General features: G+C 36.2%; 1 protein-coding gene and 1 pseudogene across 10 annotated transcripts in view; both read left to right on the top strand.

Moving 5' to 3' along the window:
* The window catches only part of LOC100022326 (DNA polymerase nu), a 479612-nt gene that overhangs the window by 254545 nt on the left and 204390 nt on the right, over positions 1-20677 (top strand). The window lies entirely within an intron of this gene.
* On the top strand, positions 9764-12580 carry LOC130455025 (L-lactate dehydrogenase A chain-like; annotated as a pseudogene).

Below are 20677 nucleotides of genomic sequence, written 5' to 3'. Positions count from 1 at the left end.
TCTTTTTCCAACTTGGGAAATATTAGTGACTATCTATTGCTGTTACTTAATTTTTTTTTTTAATATCTGAGAAGACCAAAGAAAGACTTGGTCTTGGGTTTGGACTCTGTGTCTGCTAAGGCTCAGAGTCCTAACGTGGTTCTTGCTGAGGCTCAGCCAACTAGCCTTTGTTATTTTATAACTTGGATACAAAATTAAGAAGTATATACTTTGTATAAGGATAATAGTGTTTAGTTTATTGTAGAATAGTGAAAATTTGGGTTAGTCAGATCAGGAAGGATCAGTGTAGTCTGTGGAAATAGGAGAAGCAGTTACTTGCAGAACCAGGGAGTTTTATTTGGGTGGAGTTAGAATCTCTTAGAGTTAGAAATCATTTTTTTATCCTTATATTCTCAATAAATACTTTATTTTTTATATAACAAGAGTCTTAGCATCCTTGCCCCTGACCCTGAAGAGAAGTTCACTTATGAGCTTCACTTCACTGATATAAACTTCACTTCACTGATATATACTTTATAAGCTCAGGAAACAGAGTATCTAATCAGTTTATAATTAATAATCAATTCATTGCCTATTATTTCTATAATACTCATTTACATATTATTCATTTTTGCCATAGAGTAGTTTTTTAAAGCCTAAACCCCCAAATCACATACCCATATATACTTGTGATAAGTGATGTCTAATGTTTTGCTTTTGCATTTCTACTCCCAAAGCTCTTTCTCTCAATGTCGATAGCATTCTTTCCTATAAGTCCTTCAGGAATGACCTGGGTTGTTGCATTGCTACTAGTAACAAAGTCCATTACACTGGATTGTTCCACAGTATTTTACTGTCTGTGTACAATGTTCTTCTGATTCTGATCATTTCACTCTGCATCTGTTTACTGAGTTTCTCCTAATTCATATAGAAACCCTACAGATCATCAATCCTTACAGCACAATAGTATTCCATCACCATCATGTACAATTTGTTCAGGCATTCCCCAATTGAGGGACAGCCCTTCATTTTCCAGTTTTTTGCCACCACAAGATTCATGTATACTCTTTGATCCAGAAATACCACTATTAGGTCTGTACCCCAAAAAGACAAAAGAAAAATGGAAAAGGACCTATTTGTACAAAAATATTTTTAGTATCCCTTTTTGTGACATCAAGGATTTAGAATTTGAGAGGTTCTTCTCAATTGGGGAATGGCTAAGGGAGTTGTGGTATATGCTTGTGATGGAATTCAGTTGTGATATAAGAAATGGTGACCACGATGCTCTCAGAAAAGCCTGAAAAGACTTACATGAACTAATGCAAAATGAAGTGAGCAGAACTAGAAGAACATTGTATACAGTAACAGTAATATTGTACACTGGTCAACTCTGAAGGACTTAACTATTCCTGCAATACAATGATCCAAGACAGTTCCAAAAGATGATAAATGCTCTCTACCTCCAGAGAAAAACCTGATGGGAGTCAAAGTGTAGATCAAAGCACACTTCTTTTGTTTTCTTAGTTGAGGGGGGAGGTTTGTGTTTTCTTTTGTAACATGTCTAATCACAATACTAAATAATATATAATAATAATGCATGATTGCATATGTATATCTATATCAAATTGCTTGCCTTTGTGAAGAGAGGGAAAGAGAGATATTACAACTCCAACTAAAAAAAAACAGATGTTAAAATTGCTTTCACTTGTAATTGTTATTACAAGTAATAATTGAAAATTTGTGAATAAATATTAAAATAATAAAAAGAAAAATATTAAAAGAAAAAAGAAACTAAATTTTTCCATTTGAGTGAAATTTAGTGTACCAAGGTGATTAGTATGAAATAACTCAGAAAAAGGTATGTGAAGTCAGTTTGTAGAGGACTTAAACTAGACTGAAGAGTAACTACTTTATCTTAAAGGCAGTAAGGAACCTCTGAAGGTTTTTAAGCAAGAGAATGATATGATCAAACGTGAGTCATAGGAGATTATCTTGGCAGCCTTACTTAGTTATTCATTGTTCAGGTTTAAAATTCCCATGCAGATGCAAATACATGCATATATGTGTGTGTACTTCACAAATAATATATATATATATTTGCATTTGTGTATTATATGCTTTTTAAAAGTCATAAAAGTTGTTATTCCTCTTTCAAAAGTTGACAACTTTGACTATATACTGTGTTATACTATAATCATGGTCTAGAAAAAGAAATGAAATTGGATTCAGAGGGCTAGGGCTTGAATTTTGGTCTCCTGTGTGACTTCATATCCTTCTCTGGCCCTTAGTTTCATTGTCTATAAAATGGAAATGCTACACTAGAGAGTCTCTGAAGTCCCTCATATCTCCAAATCTCAAGTCAAGTTCACTAGTTTTTCAAAATCTCATTGTGGCATTATTGCCTCCCTAATAATCCCTTCTTGTTGTCTAGGATAAGAACTAAATTTTACATACTGCTTTGAGATTTACAAAGTACTTTCTCTACATTATCTTAATTGATTTTCCTGACAACACTCCTAAATAGGCATAGTAAATAGCTTGGTACTATACTAATCAAGGCTCTGTCTCTGAATGACCTTGGACCATTTAGCTTCCCTGGAACTCAGTTTCCTTATTTGTAAGAGGAATGAACTGGATGACCTCTAAGGTTCCTTCCAGATCAAAATCTGTATTTTAAAAATTGGGAAACTGTGTCTTAGAAAACTGAAGAATTTGTCCAGGGTCACAAAGCAGATGTCAGAAGCAGAACTTAAAACCTGCTCCAGTGTCTACAAATAAAGTACCATTTCTAGAACATAATAACACCTTTGACTAGCCTCAGGCTACCTAAGGCTCTGAATTTTCACTTTCCTTTCCTATCACTTTCCTTGCTACCAAAGCCTTAATAAAGAAAGTCATAGCCTAAGGATCCCATATCTGAAAGGAATCTTGGAGACAGCTCCTACCTGAAGCATGAATATCTAGGATGTCAGCAACCATTTCTCTGCCTCTTCTTCTATGACCTTCCATTCCCTATGCTTGCATTCTTTAGCTTCATACTTGTTTTTTAGTCCCTAACAGAATAATTACCTTTTAAAAACATTTTTCGTACACAGAGACTGATGCACTGTGGTAAATTCAAATGTAATAGACTTTTCTACTAGTAGCAATGCAATGATCCAGAACTATTTGGAGGGACATATGAGAAAGAATTCTATCCACATCCAGAGGAAGAACTGTGGGAAAAGAAACACAGAAGAAAAACAACCACTTGATCATGTGTGTCGGTGGGGCTATGACTGGAAAAGTGGACTCTAAAAGATCACCCTAGTGCAAATATTAATAATAAGGAAATGCGTCTTGATCGATGGCACATGTTAAACCCAGCAGAATTGTGCATCATATATGGAAGAGTGGAAAAAAGGGGAGGGAAGGAATATGAGTCTTGCAACCATGGAAAATCATTCTAAATCACCTAATTAATTAATTAAAAATTTAAATTAAATACATTAATTAATTAAATAAATAAATATTTAAAAAATTTAAAAAACTAATTAATTAAAAATAAAAATAAAAACATTTTTCAGTTAGTCTTTCTCCTGTGAAGGTTAGTGTCACCTTTTTCTTACAACCCTGGCCAGCAGCCACATTTTAAAAAAATAATTTCTTCATCATCTAATATTTTCTTATCTATTGCTGCTTTAGAGATTTTTCTTCTTATGTTTCGAATTTGGCAATCTTAGTCACTTTCAGTAACTTCACTTGCTTGTGATGTGGCTCTTGATAGAAACCAGTTCAAAATATAACCACATTCCAGAAGAGAATATTCTCAGCTGTCCCATATTCTATTGCCTTGCAATCTCTGCTATCTTGGATTCTTTGTTATTAGGTTTCCACATTAGAACTTTTTAAAGGGGATGTTTCTGCACTGACTGAAATTGTGGGAATTCAGATATTATTTGGATAGATTTTTATATGTCTCTGAAAAGTTGTGCTTTTTACTTAGTTTATTTTTTATAAACCCTTACCTTCCACCTAGTATTGGTTCCAAAGCAGAAGAGTGGTAAGGGCTAGGCAATGGTGGTTAAGTGATTTGCCCAGGGTCCCACAGCTGGGAAGTGTTTGAGACCAGATTTGAACCTAGGACCTCCCATCTTCAGTCCTGGCTCTCAATCCACTGAGCTACTCAGTTGCCCCACTTAGTTCATTTTTCTAACCATTTTTCCTATACCCTATTTCATGTGATAACACTTTAAAGTTTTAAAAATTCCTTCCTTAAAATAACCTTGTGGGATGAAAATTACAGTTATAATTATTCCCATTTCATAAATATGGAAAATGAGACTCTGAGATATATAGTCAATCTCAAAATTACCCAAAATAGCAAAGCCAAAATGTAAAGGTTTATCTTCTGTCATTAAATGCAGGTCTCCTTCCACCAAACCATCATGTCTTGAATTTTAAACTTACTTTCTATTATTTAATTCATTGAAGACAAAGGTTATAATTGATTCTTTGTCTCAATGGAGGGACTTATTAAAGTTAGGTTAGTACCAGCTTTAGCTGATATATTTGGAAATGGAAATTTTGTCTTTCAGGATTTTCCTATTTATTTAAATTCATTTGAATTTGGCAAATGCTTATTAAGCATCCATTTTGTGCCAGACACTGTGTTAAACATTTGAGATACAAAGGTGAAAAGTAGAGGAATGTTCCCGACCTCAAAGAGTTTATAGTTTTTAGTATATTACCTTTACACAATTAAGTATTGTATTGTACAGTTGTAGAATGGTAGGCTTTTCTGCATGCAAAGGAGAGGTCCAGATAAAGTGCTCTAGGAAAATTTGAAAGGGAGAGAGTCCTTCTAGTTCTGTGGGGATTCAGGTGGGTGTATAAAATGAGGTAAAACATAAGCTGAATCTTTTCCCACCATGACTTTGTGAATGATTCTGAGTTGAACTGAATTAACAACATTTCACTAACACATAACAGCTCTCAGAAGTTATTTGTGGTCCTAGAATTGATCTTTCTGATTAAGATAAAAGATCCTTTTAAAGAATGTATTCATAAGGACTGATATTTTGAAGACTTCAATTATTTCATTTCCCTTTCATTTCCCCCGTGAACAACTTATCACCACCTGTGGATTTCAAATGGGAACTGCTGGTCATGTTTGTTACTCCTTGGCCTCTACTTAGAGGTAGATTCAGACTTAAAATAATGGAAATTCTAGCTAACCAATTTTCTTTTGAAATCATTGGAAAACAAAACTGGTTTATTTATTGCTCATCTACTTGATTCTCAGAGGAAATGTCTGTCAATTTCCTCTACCTGTGGATCTACTATCCTATTAAACATGGTTTGATGTAATAACAGAATTGAGTGTCACTGTGACCCATGTAAATGTTGCATAAGTGCATTTGAAAGAAATATAAAAGTCTTTAAACTGTTGATACATTTTGTGGTATTTAGATAATTCTCTTTTTCCTGTTTTCTAAAACTTAAAGAAGAAAATGGAAAAAATAAAATACAAAACAATAAGTCTATTACCCGTCAATATTTATTATTGTATTTGTCTAAATCTATTTTCCTTTTTTTTTTGAAAAATTTATTTAGTCTATTTATTTATTTAGCTTTCATTTATTTATTTTTTTTAATTTATTTAGTCAATTTAGAACATTATTCCTTGGATACAAGAATCATATTCTTTCCCTCACTTCCCTCACCCTACCCTTCCTGTAGCTGGTGCACAATTTCACTGCATATTACATGTGTCCTTGAACAGAACCTATTTCCATGTTGTTAGTGTTTGCATTAGGATGTTCATTTAGAGTCTGCATCCCCAATCATATCCCCTCGACCCATGTAATCAAGCAGTTGTTTTTCTTCTGTGTTTCCACTCCCACAGTTATTCCTCTGAATGTGGATAGTATTCTTTCTCCTAGATCCCTCCAAGTTGTGCAGGATCACTGCATTGCCACTAATGGAGATGTTCATTACATTCGATTGTACCACAGTGTATCAGTCTCTGTGTACAATGTTCTCCTGGTTCTGCTCCTCTCACTCTGCATCACTTCCTGGAAGTTGTTCCAGTCTCCATGGAATTCCTCCAGTTTATTATTCCTTTGACCACAATAGTATTCCGTCACCAACAGATACCATAAGTTGTTCAGCCATTCCCCAATTGAAGGGCATCCCCTCATTTTCCAATTTTTTGCCACCACAAAGAGCACAGCTTTGAATATTCTTGTACGAGTCTTTTCCCTTATTATCTCTTTGGGGTACAAACCCAACAGTGCTATGGCTGGATCAAAGAGCAGACAATCTTTTAGCGCCCTTTAGGCATAATTCCTAATTGACCTCCAGAATGGTTGGATCAATTCCCAACTCCACCAGCAATACATTAATGTCCCGACTTTGCCACATCCCCTCCAGCATTCATTACTTTCCATTGCTGTTATTTTAGCCAATCCGCTAGGTGTGAGATGATACCTCAGAGTTGTTTGGATTTGCATCTCTCTGATTATAAGAGATTTAGAACACTTTTTCATGTGCTTATTAATAATTTTGATTTCTTTAACTGAAAATTGCCCATTTATCAATTGAAGAATGGCTTGAATTTTTGTACAACTGGTTTAGCTCTTTATAAATTTGAGTAATTAGACCTTTGTCAGAGGTATTTCTTATGAAGATTATTTCCCAATTTGTGCTTCCCTTCTAATATTGGTTGCATTGATTTTCTTTGTACAAAAACTGTTTTAATTTGATGTAACCAAAATTATGTATTTTACATTTTGTGATTTTTTTCTAGCTCTTCCTTGGTTTTAAAATCTTTCTTTTCCCAAAGATCTGACATGTATACTATTCTATGTTCACCTAATTTACTTATAGTTTCCTTCTTTATATTTAAGTCATTCACCTATTCTGAGTTTATCTTGGTGTAGGGTGTGAGATGTTGATCCAAACCTAATCTCTCCCATACTGTCTTCCAATATTCCCAGCAGTTTTTATCAAATACTGGATTTTGGACCCCAAAGCTGGGATCTTTGGGCTTATCATAGACTGTCTTGCTGAGGTCACTTACCCCAAGTCTATTCCACTGATTCACCTTTCTGTCTCTTAATTAGTACCAATTTTTTTTTTCATGATTTCCCTGGATATCCTTGATATTTTATTCTTCCAAATGAACTTTGTTATGTCTTTTTCTAATTCAGTTTAAAAGTTTTTTGGTAGTTCAATGGGTATGGCACTAAATAGGTAAATTAATTTGGGTAGGATTGTCATTTTTATTTTGTTAGCTTGTCCAACTCATGAGCAATCAATGCTTTTCCAATTGTTTACATCTAGTTTTAATTGTGTGTAGAGTGTTTTGTAGTTGTGTTTATATAGTTCCTGTGTTTGTCTTAGCAAATAGATTCCTAAGTATTTTATATTGTCTAGGGTGATTTTAAATGGAATTTCTCTTTCCAATTCTTGCTGCTGAAATGCGTTGGAGATATATAGAAATGCTGACTTATGCAGGTTTATTTTGTATCCTGCACTGTTGCTAAATTGTTGATTATTTTGACTAGCTTTTTGGTTAAGTCTCTGGAGTCTTTGAGTAGAACATCATATCATCCGCAAAGAGTGATACCTTGGTCTCCTCATTGCCAATTTTAATACCTTCAATTTCTTTTTCTTCTCTAATTGCTACTGCTAGTGTTTCTAGTACAATGTTAAATAATAGAGGTGATAATGGGCATCCTTGTTTCACTCCTGATCTTATTGGGAATGCATCTAGTTTATCCCCATTGCCAATGATGTTTGCTGATGGTTTTAGATATATACTGTGTATTATTTTTAGAAAAGGCCCTTCTATTTTTATAATTTCTAGTGTTTTCAATAGGAATGGGTGTTGTATTTTATCAAAGGCTTTTTCTGCAAATATTGAGATAATCATGTGATTTTTGTCAGTTTGCTTGTTAATATGGTCAATTATTGGGATGGTTTTCCTAATATTGAGCCATTCTTGCATTCCTGGAATGAATCCAACCTTGTCATAGTGAATAACCCTCTGGATCACTGGAGTCTTTTTGCTAGTATCCTATTTAATATTTTTGCATCTATATTCATTAAGGAGATTGGTCTATAGTTTTCTTTCTCTGTTTTTGACCTTCCTGACTTTGGGAATCAGTAACATATTTGTGTCATAAAATGAATTTGGTAGAAATCCTTCTTGGCTTAATCTGTCAAATAGTTTGTACAATATTGGGGTTAGTTGTTCTTTGAATGTTTGATAGAATTCATTTGTGAATCCGTGCTTATTAATAGTTTTGATTTCTTTGGCTGAAAACTGCCTGTTCATGTCCCTTGCCCATTCATCAACTGGAGAATGGCTTGATTTTTTTGTACAATTGCTTTAGCTCTTTATAAATTTAAGTAATTAGACCTTTGTCAGAGGATTTTGTTAGGAAGATTGTTTCCCAATTTGTTGCTTTCCTTCTAATTTTGGTTACATTGGTTTTGTTTGTACAAAACCTTTTTAATTTGATGTAATCAAAATTATTTATTTTACATGTTGTGACTTTTTCTATGTCTTTCTTGGTTTTAAAGTCTTTCCCTTCCCAAAGGTCTGACATATATACTATTCTGTGTTCACCTAATTTACTTATAGTTTCCTTCTTTATATTCAGGTCATTCACCCATTCTGAGTTTATCTTGGTGAAGGGTGTGAGGTGTTGATCCAGACCTAATCTCTCCCACACTGTCTTCCAGTTTTCCCAGCAGTTTTTGTCAAATAGTGGATTTTTGTCCCAAAAGCTAGGGTCTTTGTGTTTGTCATAGACTGTCTTCCTGAGGTCATTTACCCCAAGTCTATTCCACTGATCCTCCTTTCTGTCTCTTAGCCAGTACCAAATTGTTTTGATGACCACTGATTTGTAGTATAGTTTGAGATCTGGGACTGCAAGGCCTCCTTCCTTTGTATTTTTTTTTCATTATTTCCCTGGATATCTTTGATCCTTTGTCCTTCCAAATGAACTTTGTTATGCTTTTTTTCTAATTCAGTAAAAAAACATTTTGGAAGTTCAGTGGGTATGGCACTAAATAGATAGATCAGTTTGGGTAGGATGTTCATTTTTATTATATTGTCTCATCCTAATCATGAGCAGTTAATGTTTTTCCAATTTCTCAAGTCTAGTTTTAATTGTGTGGAGAGTGTTTTGTAGTATAATATATATAAAATATATACATATTTGTGTTCATATAGTTCCTGTGTTTGTCTTGGGAGATAGATTCCTGAGTATTTTATTTTGTCTAAGGTGATTTTGAATGGGATTTCTCTTTGACTTCATCACATAGGTTTTGAAAGGATGTCTAATCATTGTCGTTTTTTTCAATGAAATTATTAATTGTTTCTATGATTTGTTCTTTAACTAACTGGTTTTAGAGGATCATATTGTTTTTTAGCTCTAGTGGTATATATATATATATATATATACACATATACACACATATATATACATACACACACACACACATATATATATATATACATGTATATGCATTTATGTAGACATATCTATATACCTATTTATGTCTTGTCATTTCATCCTATACAGTTTGTTACTGTTCCCTCTAAGTGTAATTCTTCTAGCTGCCCAGGTGATAATAACAATATTTAAGAGTTACCAATGACCTCTTTTCTTATAGGGATACATATTATTTTAACTTATTGAGTCTCTTTTAAAAAAGGGTTTTTTTTCTTCTGTTCTGTTTTGTTTTTCTTTTTTCCCTCTTTTTAATTACCTTTTGATGATTCTCTTGAGTTCTGTGCTTGGGCATCAAATTTTCTGTTCAGTTCTGGTCTTTTCTTTACAAATTCTTGGAATTCTTCTATTGTGTTAAATGACCATACTTTCCCCTGTAAGAATATAGTCAGTTTTGCTGGGTAGTTGATTCTTGGTTGTAGACCTAGTTCCCTTGCTTTCCAGAATATCATATTCCATGCCTTTTGGTCCTTCAGGGTGGATGCAGCCAGATCCTGCTTTATTCTCCCTGTGGTTCCATGGTATCTGAATGACTTCTTCTTGGCAGTTTGTAATATCTTTTCTTTGGTCTGATACTTCTTGAATTTGGCTATAATATTCCTGAGTTTTTTCAGTTGGGGATTATGTACAGGAGGTGATCTGTGGATTCTTTCAATCTCCACTTTTCCCTCTTGTTCTATAATATTGTGGCAGTTTTCTTGGATAATTTCCTGTAGTGTTATATCCAGGCTTTATCTTTTGTCATGGCCTTCTGGTAGACCAAGGATTCTTAAATTGTCTCTCCTGAAACAATTTTTTAAATCTTCTGTTTTGTGAATGAAGTGTTTCATATTTTCCTCAATTTTTTCATTCTTTTGGTTTTGTTTTATAGTGTCCTGCTGCCTAGTGAAGTCACTTAATTCTAGTTGTTGTATTCTGATTCTTAAAGTCTGTATTTTGTCCCTGACTTTTTGGTCATCCTTCTCTTTCTGGTCTGATTTTCTTTGGAAGTTATCTTTCATTCTCTTTACCCCATCTCTCATCTCCTTTGCCTCATCTTTCATCTTCTTTGCCTCATCTTTCATCTCCTTTGCTTCATTTTCCAGCTAGTTGATTTTGGCTTTCAAGACACTATTTTCTGTTTCCAGATGGCTTATCTTAGTTTTAAAATTCTTTTCCCAATTGTCTTCAGCCTCTCTTAATTGTGTTTTGAATTGCATTTTGAGTTCTTCCAAAGCCTGTATCCAATTTGCTGGGATTTCTGTTTTATTGCTTGCCTCTTCCTCTGTTCCGTTTTCTCTTTGTTCATTGCCTATACAAAAGCTGTTGATTGTAATTTCTTTCTTCTTTTTCTTTGTTTGCTCATATTTACCCCTTCTTTGCTCCCTGTATTTGTCTGTGTTCTTGCTCCTCTCATTTTTTTGCTTTTGGGGCTTTCTGTCACTCTCCCCTCTTGGAGCTTTGTCAGATTTCTCAGTGTAATCTGTGGGGGAGGGGTGTTGGAGTTTGAGCTTCCCTGTCCTCTGGAGGCTTTTGATTGGATTAAAGTCCAGCAGTCTGTGAGGGAGGGGTGTTGGAGCTTGGGCTTCTCTGACCTCTGAAGACTTTTGATAGGATTAAGTTCAGCTAGGTTGGGCTGGGTGTGCTCTGAGGCCAAAACCTCCTCGATGGCTTGAACAATATGGAGGGTCTCTGCAGCTCTGACCAAGTTGCCCGCTCTGTGTTCCCCCTCCAGCTCCTTCCCTGCCACGTGTGTTAGATGCTCTGAGCCTGGCACAGCCCTGCCCACAAGGTACACCCTCCAGACCAGCGCCTTTTCCCACCCAGTGGTTCCCACTGACACTGGAGTCTTAGTGCTCTAGGTGGGGGGAGAGGTCCTGGAACCTTCCTTCTGCCTTCCCCTTAAACCTGAGTGTTTTCAGATTCCAGCTTTGGCAGGGGGGCATACCTTTTGAAATGAGTCCAGAGGAGGGTTCCTTTGCTCTGTCTTGTTGTTAGGTTTGATTTTCTGTCCCCTAGGAGCATTCAGTTTGTGATCGGTAAGGAAGGGTTTTCAGAGTTCTGAACTTTTGCTGCTTCTAAGCCACCATCTTGACTCTGCTGCCACCATCATCAGTATCTTAATGAAAGATTTGGCTGATGAACTTGCCATAGTTGATATTATTGAAGACAAACTAAAGGGAAAGGTGATGGATCTTCACCATGGCAATCTTTTCCTCAAAACACCAAAGATCATCTCTAGCAGACTGTGCCATGACTGCAAACTCAAAGCTGGTTGTGAATATTGCTGGGGCACATCACCAGGAAAGAGAAAGTAATCTTAATTTGGCCCAGCATAATGTGAATATCTTTAAGTTCATCATTCCCAATATTGTTAAATGCAGCCCTAATTGCAAGTTGCTTGTTGTCTCCAATCCAGTGGACGTTTTGACATATGTGGCCTGGAATCTAAGAGGCTTTCCTAAAAACTGTGTTATTGGAAGTGGTTGCAATCTGAATTCTGCCCATTTATGTTACCTGATGGGAGAGAAACTTGGTATCCACTCTTCAAGTTGTCATGGATGGATCCTTGCAGAACATGGAGACTCGAGTGTTCCTCTATGGAGTGGTGTAAATGTTGCTGGTGTCTCTCTGAAGAGTCTTCATCCTGCTCTAGGAACTGATGGTCATTTAGAGCATTGGAAAGATGTTCATAAACAAGTAGTTGAAAGTGCTTATGAAGTGATCAAGTTGAAGGGCTACACTTCCTGGGCCATTGGCTTGTCTGTGGCAGATCTGGGAGAAAGCATCATGAAGAATCTTAGGAGAGTACATCCAATTTCCACCATGTTTAAGGACTTATATGGCATTAATGAAGATGTCTTCCTTAGTGTTCCATGTATCTTGGGGCAGAATGGCATTTTAGATATGGTGAAGGTTATCCTGACTCCAAAGGTCCAGTTTAAAGCAGAGTGCCGACACTCTTTGGGGGATCCAGAAGGAGCTGCAGTTTTAAAGCCTTCTAATAAGCTTCCACTTCACTGTCTAGAGAACATGATAGTGGTTAAAGGATTATGTATGATGCACATTTCAAGTGGGTCAAATCCTTCCATGGTGAGTGATACAACATCAATAGAAAGCAGAAATATAAAACCTATGAACACACTCTAGTCTCCTCCTAAAGTTAGAGATGGGGAATAGTATAGGAATCGCCTACAGTTCCTATATAATAAAGTTGTGGGTGGTGACCTGAGAAGGAGAAAGGATCCTGGAGGAAAATAGGTGAATAGAAAATAGAGATTGAGGGAGAAATGCCAAAATAAAGACTCAGAGAGAAGAAGTTAAAACATGTGGGGAGTCACAATCTCCGTGAATACTTCCCATGGGCAAGGGTGCCAGAGAATTAATGGGAAATATGAGGAACAAGAAAACACTTGGGGAGCAAGAACTCCTTAATACTTCCCATGAGCAAGTGAGCCAAAGAATTAATGGGAAGCATGGGGGCAACAGCATCGCGAGAAATGAGAGGTCAGGAGGAACAAGATAGGAAAGAGTATCTAGAGCAATCAGAAGATCCAAAGAAGATCAAGAGCATGATCCAGAGATGTAAGAGGAGGACTCACGCTTGTTCCCCAGATTTTATTGGAGATTTTAGGAATGTGGAGTGGGTGGTGATTAATGAATATGTAACATGGCATAGGTTTTAACATTGGTTGAATAGACAATGATGAAATTAAAGAGGTGGAGATTAACCTGACATGAGTCTTGTAAAGGAATGTGGTCTGACAAGGTGTGAGCTAGGATACTACTGCCGGTAACTTCCTGCTCAGGAATTCTCTTGTCCTTAGGACTGAAGATTTAGAAATGCAATAATCAACACTTAACATGGCCATGAGTCTGGCATATGAATACATAAGACACAATATCAATACATCAATCATACTTCCAAAATGCTAACATGCCTGGTATGTTACAAATAGCATAGTGACTCCTATTTGTTAAACCCTGTTTGTTAAACCCTGTGGTTTGCACAGTGATGCTGAGTATGACTTGTCTTGTACCAAAGTCATGGTGTGCTTGTGGTCAAGCTCAGTTGGCTTCCCACAGGTTTGTTACTGCCTACTTTGTAGGTGCTACCAGTTCCCAATTCCCTTAGATCCAAAAGTCAGTTTTTGGTTCCTGGATTCACACCACCATACGGTTGTAATACTCTGCTGATAGACTGATTACCTTTGGGGCCCCCTTCCCCATTAGGTTTCTACTGTATGGCCCCATGCATCACTTTTTCAGAGGACCCAGTTCTGTCTAATATATATATCAGTAGTTGTACATTTCTATTATATAAAAAATATATAGGTACAACAATCCAACAAATTCCTCAAGTTTCATACTAACCCAAATATTGAATAAACAACAAATAACTTAAAAAAAGAATAGGGTTGCCAGAGATTTAATTAATTCCAAAGAGATTTGTTTTAACAATTTATTTATAAAATAGAGAATTAAAGGAAGAAAAATCAGAGAGAGGATAGGGTAAGATATCTAGGCTGCACGCTAAGTATTTTGCTCCAGCCCTGGCTCAACCCAGGCAGGGCCAGTTAGTCCTTAGCCAGAGGGGCCTTGGCCTTGAGCCGAGGACCTGGGGATGCAGGGAGCTTCTCTCAAGAGGGTTGGTCTCTCCTGAGGCTAGTCCCTTCAGAAAATCCAGGAAAGGAGTCAGCCTTTTTTTCACTTACCCCATGTGGTAGTTCTAAAAGGGAAGCAATCTGAGATCTCAAGCCCAAGCTCCTCCAAAGTCAAGTAGAAGACGAAAGAGCAGCCCTCATAGGAAGTTCTGGGCATTTTTAAAGATCATTCCTTTTTGTCACTTCCTGTGACTTTCTTCCATTTTACCTGTACCATTTACAGCTAAAGCTTTGCTTAGGACTACCCAGGGGGCAGTCAGTCAATTCTAATTTGTCACACACTATCACACAGATGGGTCACAGACCTCCCCCATTCAAGTGTGTGTGTGGGGGTGTATAAGCTTTTGGTGATTAAATCTAAAAACGGGCAGGGGAGAGTTCATTTAATCTCCACACTCCTAAAACTATAATTTATGAGCCTCCTACCAATGTGTTTACTTTTTAATTATGAACCAAAGGTTACATTTAGCCCAAATCAAAGATATTTACTGAAATGTTGTAGGTTTTTTTTTTTAAGGAACAATAAACATCTTAATATTAGGGAGAAGAAACACATAGTAGTAATACCTAAAAAGGGCTGTGCTTCATGAAAATGTGAACAGGACAGCTAGGTGACAGTGGTTAGAGTGATGGATATAGAGTCAGGAAGACCCAAATTCAAATTCAATCCCAGACACCAGATATGTGATTCTGGGCGTCGCTTAATCCTATTTACCTCCTTATCTGTTAAATGAGCTGGAAAAGGAAATGGCAAACTATTCCAGCATCTCTGCCAAGAAAACTCCAAATGGAGTGACTAGAGTGAGGTAAACTAAATCATTGACTAAAAAAAGCTGTTTTTCCCTGGGAAAGTAGAATTCAGAAATGAGCTTTCCTGTAAAGGTCAGTCAGTTTAGAATAGTTAGAATCTATGAGAAAGTAACTCCCTTAGTGCTGGCAGCTAAGATATAAGGAATGCCTTGTACTCCATGCCACTAACCAATTTAGCTTCTTAGATAAGGCTACTTGCTCCATCAAGGTTATATTTCATAATGAACATTGTTTGCTTTGTATCTTGCACCCTATAAAAACTGCATTGTAACTTCAGTCCGGTGTAACATCAGTCCGGAGTTTTCACTTGAAAGGTTGCCCTGGCCAGTTAGGTATATATTATTAATAAATAATATTGGTTCCATTAATTGAACTTCTGGGTATCTGGACTCAGTTTATGAAGTGCCCCACTTCAGTGATGAAGAGTCAGACATGACAGAAACAGCTGAACAAGTGGTCATAAAACATCTAACAAAGGAGCAGGTGTGAAGGTATCACCAATGTGTGTAGGAGGGATAGTTCAGACCTGGTGCTTCAAGGGCACAAATATCTCCACACTGCACCTGTTGATTTTTATCTCTCATCTCCACTAGTTTCCCCCAGTCTATGGTCTCCACTCCAGCTACTGCCTATCTGTAATCTCTGCTGATTCCAGCTTCTGAATCAGCTGAACTTTTCAGATAAGGTAAGAATCATTATCTGGCTCTGTGCTCCAAGTTGGATGCTGTGTAAGAACCAAGAAGTAGGATGCATCTAGAGATCTTAATGTCTCTGGGAGACTGGGCTACCTAGAAGTCTTGAACTCAGGAACTTAGAATTATTCCTGAGGCAGATCTCAAACTTGGTGTTGCTCTGGAAATTTCCTTTGTCTACTAACTTCTAAGATCATGCTGTTTAAGGAATTCAAAATCTTCCATCCAGTGTAGGGATTAGGCTCTGAAGCCAGCTAGAGTCAATCCTTTTTGGCTCTGTAAATGCCCATCTCATGGCTGGGGGCTTTTCTCATAAGTGGATGTTATTGCTTTAGTTTGGTTGGGGGGGGTGAGAATTTCAGTCACTTTGCTACATTTTTTTAAAAAAGGCAAAGGAAAAGGGAAAGAGCAAGTACCTAAAACTGAGAGTCCTAATAATTTAGAACCAGCTTGCTTTATTTTAGGCTGCTTTCAATCCCCTTTGTTCTCACTTGTATCAAATTGTACCAACAGTTGTTTTTATCACTCTATAATCTCAACAGGTTTATTGAGGACAACTTCTGAGATTTGAACAGGAGCTAAAAATGGCTCATTCCCTGTTACATTATTAGGCTGTTTATGTTGCACTTTGTTAGTGTTTAATAATGTCTAGGTGATTGATTGTTTAAGAAATGACTTAACTTGATCAAGGACCATCTTAATCCATTTCCATTATATATATTTTAACCAGATCTCATCCCACTGCAATACTGCAAAATCTCATTGTGAGATTGTTGGCCATTCTCCTAATATACAAATTATTACTTAATATAGATTTATTAGTCTATTTTTTATTTTAATCTCAAATTTTCTTATTTATTTCACACATGATTGATTAATTACCTTAATCAAGTTTCAGAATGATCCTCCCATTTCTCCTTTCCATTTAATAAATATTTCAGTCAGAGGTCTTTGGAGCTGGGAGACATTTTAAAGATCTGATATGACCCTATAACCTTTTTGGCATCCTCAATCTCTATAGCAGGAAAATATATGAACTACTTCCTAGAATAATGTTTTTAAATGAATAGAATAAAATAAAATATACACAGGATTACAAAGTAAGCCAATTATATTGAAATAGTTACTAAAATATATTTTTTAATTTGCTGACCCTCTAAAATCCATTTGTAACCCACTGAGAGCATTGTAGACTCCTAGGTCTTTGTAGATGAAGAAACTAAATCCCAGAGGGGCAAGAAACTAGCAACAACACTAGAATAACCTAAATTATGTAAAGAGGAGCAACTCTTATTCTTTTAAGCTGTTAAAATGGCATATATCTTGTAGAAAGTAATTTAGAAAATGTTCATTGATTTATTTCTATTTCATGGAGTTTTGATGTCATATTTTCCATTTACAAAGTACTTTACAATCATTTTCATCTGCTAAAATGTGATTTAATTCTGACCAGATGTTCTATTGGATAGGAAGAGTAGGTCTACTCTAGCTAGCTGACAAGCTCAAATTTCTCAAAGTCAGAAACATTACTTTGCACCAATAGTAAATTGTAAAATCAAAATGTCATTTAGATTCCAGTGCCAAAGGCAATTGGAAAGCTTCTAACTGGCATCACTTAAGCTAACATCCTCTTCAGTGAGAAAAGGCTACAAGCACTACTATGCCTTCTCTCTTTGCAAACCCATACCACCAGGCAGGCCTTTTGATATATGACTAAGTTCATAATCCTTACAACCTTCCAGCTCAAGGAAAATCTTTTTAGCGATGCATTCTTTTAAGCCAGTCAAATTTTCATTAATTCATTTATAGAATCATAGGGATTAGAGTTATAAAGTACCATAGAGGTGATCTAGTTCAACCTCCTTGTCTTTTGGTAAACTCAGGATTGCCAGATTCCAAGAGTTTAGGTGACTTGCCCAAGATCACACAGGTAGAGAAGCAAAGTAAGAATGTGATTTCAGGTCTCTGATTCCAAACCCAATGTTCATTCTGTTACCTACTTTATTGAATGTCACTATGTCCATAACATTGTTCATCCTTGTTGGAGGTGCCCTTGAATCCCACAAATATTTGTTATGCACCTGTTCTATACAATGCTATTAGGCAGTGGTACCTTAAAGATCTGTGATTTTGTAAGTGTGAACATTTCATTCCTACACAGCTGGCATCCCCTTCCACGTGCAAGTAAATGAGGTAAATGCTCTTTGGGAGCTGCTCTGATGGAATAATTCCTCCCTGTGAAGCCAATCTAGAGATGACCTACTTTGAATTTAGCCATGCTGATTTTTTGTATTAGTGACATTGGTTATCACAAGATCTGCATTGGGACATTTCCAGCTTGTTGTAGGATCTGCTTAGGCTTACATTTCACTGCCAGATGCTTCAGGAACCCCATGTCATCCCCTTGCCATAATTGCTTTAAATGAGAACTTTAGTGATGAGGTTGGGATTACAGGGATGAAATATGATGGAATATTTATCCTCAAAATGATTATAATTGATTAGTGGGGACATGTATAGATGTTAAGGATTGACCAAGAGAGTTCTGTGAAGATTGGATTTAGCTATCTCCTGATTGTAACAATGAAGGTACTTAGCTCTTCCTTTATAGTGAAGCTAGAATTGTAATCCACAATCTATTTTTAGATTTTAATCTGCAAAAGGTGATAACTCAGTATTTTAAGTACATCTACCCATTTTAACCACAAAAAGGTGTTAAGTAACTACAAAAGGTAAACTTACCAAAAAAGGTGTTAAGTAACCCAAAAAGATATAATCTAACCAAAGAAGGTGAGAACTAAAGAGTGGGCAGTCCTGGAGTGGAGCATCTGCTGTGATTGGTAGACATGAAATTTAGGGGAGGTGACACAAGAGAAAAAGATCTTTAAAAAGAGGATGAAAGGCCAGAAGAGGACATTCGGAGATATATTCGATTTGAAAGTTGGACTCGGAGGAAGACAGACCTTTGAGGAGCAACCAGAAGACAGGCGCCCAGGCTTCTTTCCATTTAAACTGTCACTGTTGGTGAGTGAAAGGCTGACTTAGTGACCCTGCTTTTCTCTTCCCCTGGGGGGAAATTCTAACTGATATCAGAAAAAGACAGAGTGTTCTCTCTCTCTCTCTCTCTCTCTCTCTCTCTCTCTCTCTCTCTCTCTCTCTCTCTCTCTCTCTCTCTCTCTCTCTCTCTCTCTCTCTCTCTCCTTAATATCTTCCTTCTAGTGTAAATATTGTAAATAAACTACCATAAATTCCATTTACTTTAGTAATTCATTTTGAAATTTTAGAAATTAAATCCCTGGCAACCACCTATTATATATTCAGAGTCCAACCACAATTAAAATTTAACAGTTCACAGTCAACTCTATGTACCTGCAGGTTGGTGAGTCTTTGTTTAGGAAACTCTGAATTATGACTCTTCCAATAAAGTGTAGATATGTTTATTGGCATCTTGTTAGTAGGACAAAAGACAATTCCTGCTCACAGATAAACTGGTTGGCACCTGTTAGGGGATGCTTCAGTAATTGGCACTTCCTCTAAGATGATTTGGTTGACCAACTAGTCTTGGAAGTGATTACTTTTGTGAAATAAGTCATATTTTGTGCTGCTGGTCTTTGCAAGCAAGCTGACAATTGCTGAACCATTTATGAATTCTTTTAGCCTTTTCTTTTTCCCTTCAAAAGTGGAGATGGAGATGGGGAGCAATCTCATATTCCTGGACATTAGTGGCTGCCTTAGGACAGAAGCATCCAAATGCAACAGATATATATGTATGTATGTATGTATGTATGTATTCCCCATGAGTATGTCAAAGATCAGAGATTTGAGAATGTGCTTTCTTAGTCTAAGAAATAGCAAGGCCAGTTGGTGGTGTTTTCTGGGGGACCTATAATCTCCCCTATAAACAGTGTGTGTGTGTGTAATTTTTAATAGTATAATTCCAAAAATTGGACTTTCTAACCAGAGAAGGAAAGTTTCTTTGACAGTACTAGCTTTGGGGATTATATTAAGAGTAAATCCAAATTTAAAAGAAGCTTTCTATAAAGACAAGAGGTGTTTCTGGGCAGCATACCTATTGGAGAAAGATCACTGTCATTCCTACTACCCACCTCAGAAGCTAAAGGAGTAAAGTACTAAAATAATGGCATTGGAAAAGAATATCCATCCTTTTCTTCTCACCAATATCATGAATTCAACCACTCCTAAATTGACTTGTTATTTTTGTCATTTTTTATCAGTGTTTAGGGAGTGAACTGAAACTTCAGGATTGTTTTCATCTTCATTTCTCTTATTTTAGTGATTTTGAGTATTTTTTCATTGTGAATTTTTTGAAGCTTCTTATTTGAGATTTATTAGTTCATATCCTTTGAGGATTTATCTTTTGGGGATTGGTTATTAGTCATATATTTGTATATAATACTTATATACACACATATAATTACTCAGGCAATGCAGGTCTAATGATAAGAGGGTTGCTATCTAGCAGCCACAAAATGTATTAGCCTTTTACAAGAGTCCAAACCATAACATGATATTACAAATCTTGTGATGACTGTGTAGAACCCTTTGGGAAAGAGGAATTCATTAGAATGTCAATGGTGTTCATTAACAATCCCAAATTCATACTAGAATCCAAACCTTGGAATGGGTCTGAGTCTGAAGGATTTAGAGACTCTGGTTAGAAAAATAGTATCCACTAGAGAGGGAGGAAAATTAAATTGTGTTGCTTTTTTTAACGTGGGCTATGGTGAGTCCCTTTATATATTTTCTACATTTGTTTTGGGTCCTTTGAATTCTTTATGACCTATTTTCTGTGGGGTTAAAATAAAGGCTCCCCTGTACCTCGTGTTTATTTAATATCTTTAGTCTTGTGTAGATACTAGGGATCCTTTTACTTATATTTGTGGCAATATAGACACAAACTCTACAAATATCATTTCTGTCTAGATTTTTTCTTTGATAAAAAAGTATAGAAATTTAGATACTAAATTAGGCATAATCCAGACTATGAAATGTAATGCAGTGTTGTGACCTTCAAGTTAAAAGACTT

This window comes from Monodelphis domestica, chromosome 6, assembly GCF_027887165.1.
Source record: "Monodelphis domestica isolate mMonDom1 chromosome 6, mMonDom1.pri, whole genome shotgun sequence".
In the NCBI taxonomy this organism is placed as follows: domain Eukaryota; kingdom Metazoa; phylum Chordata; class Mammalia; order Didelphimorphia; family Didelphidae; genus Monodelphis; species Monodelphis domestica.
Note: the sequence above shows the minus strand (reverse complement) of the source record. Positions and strands in the feature narration are given on the sequence as shown.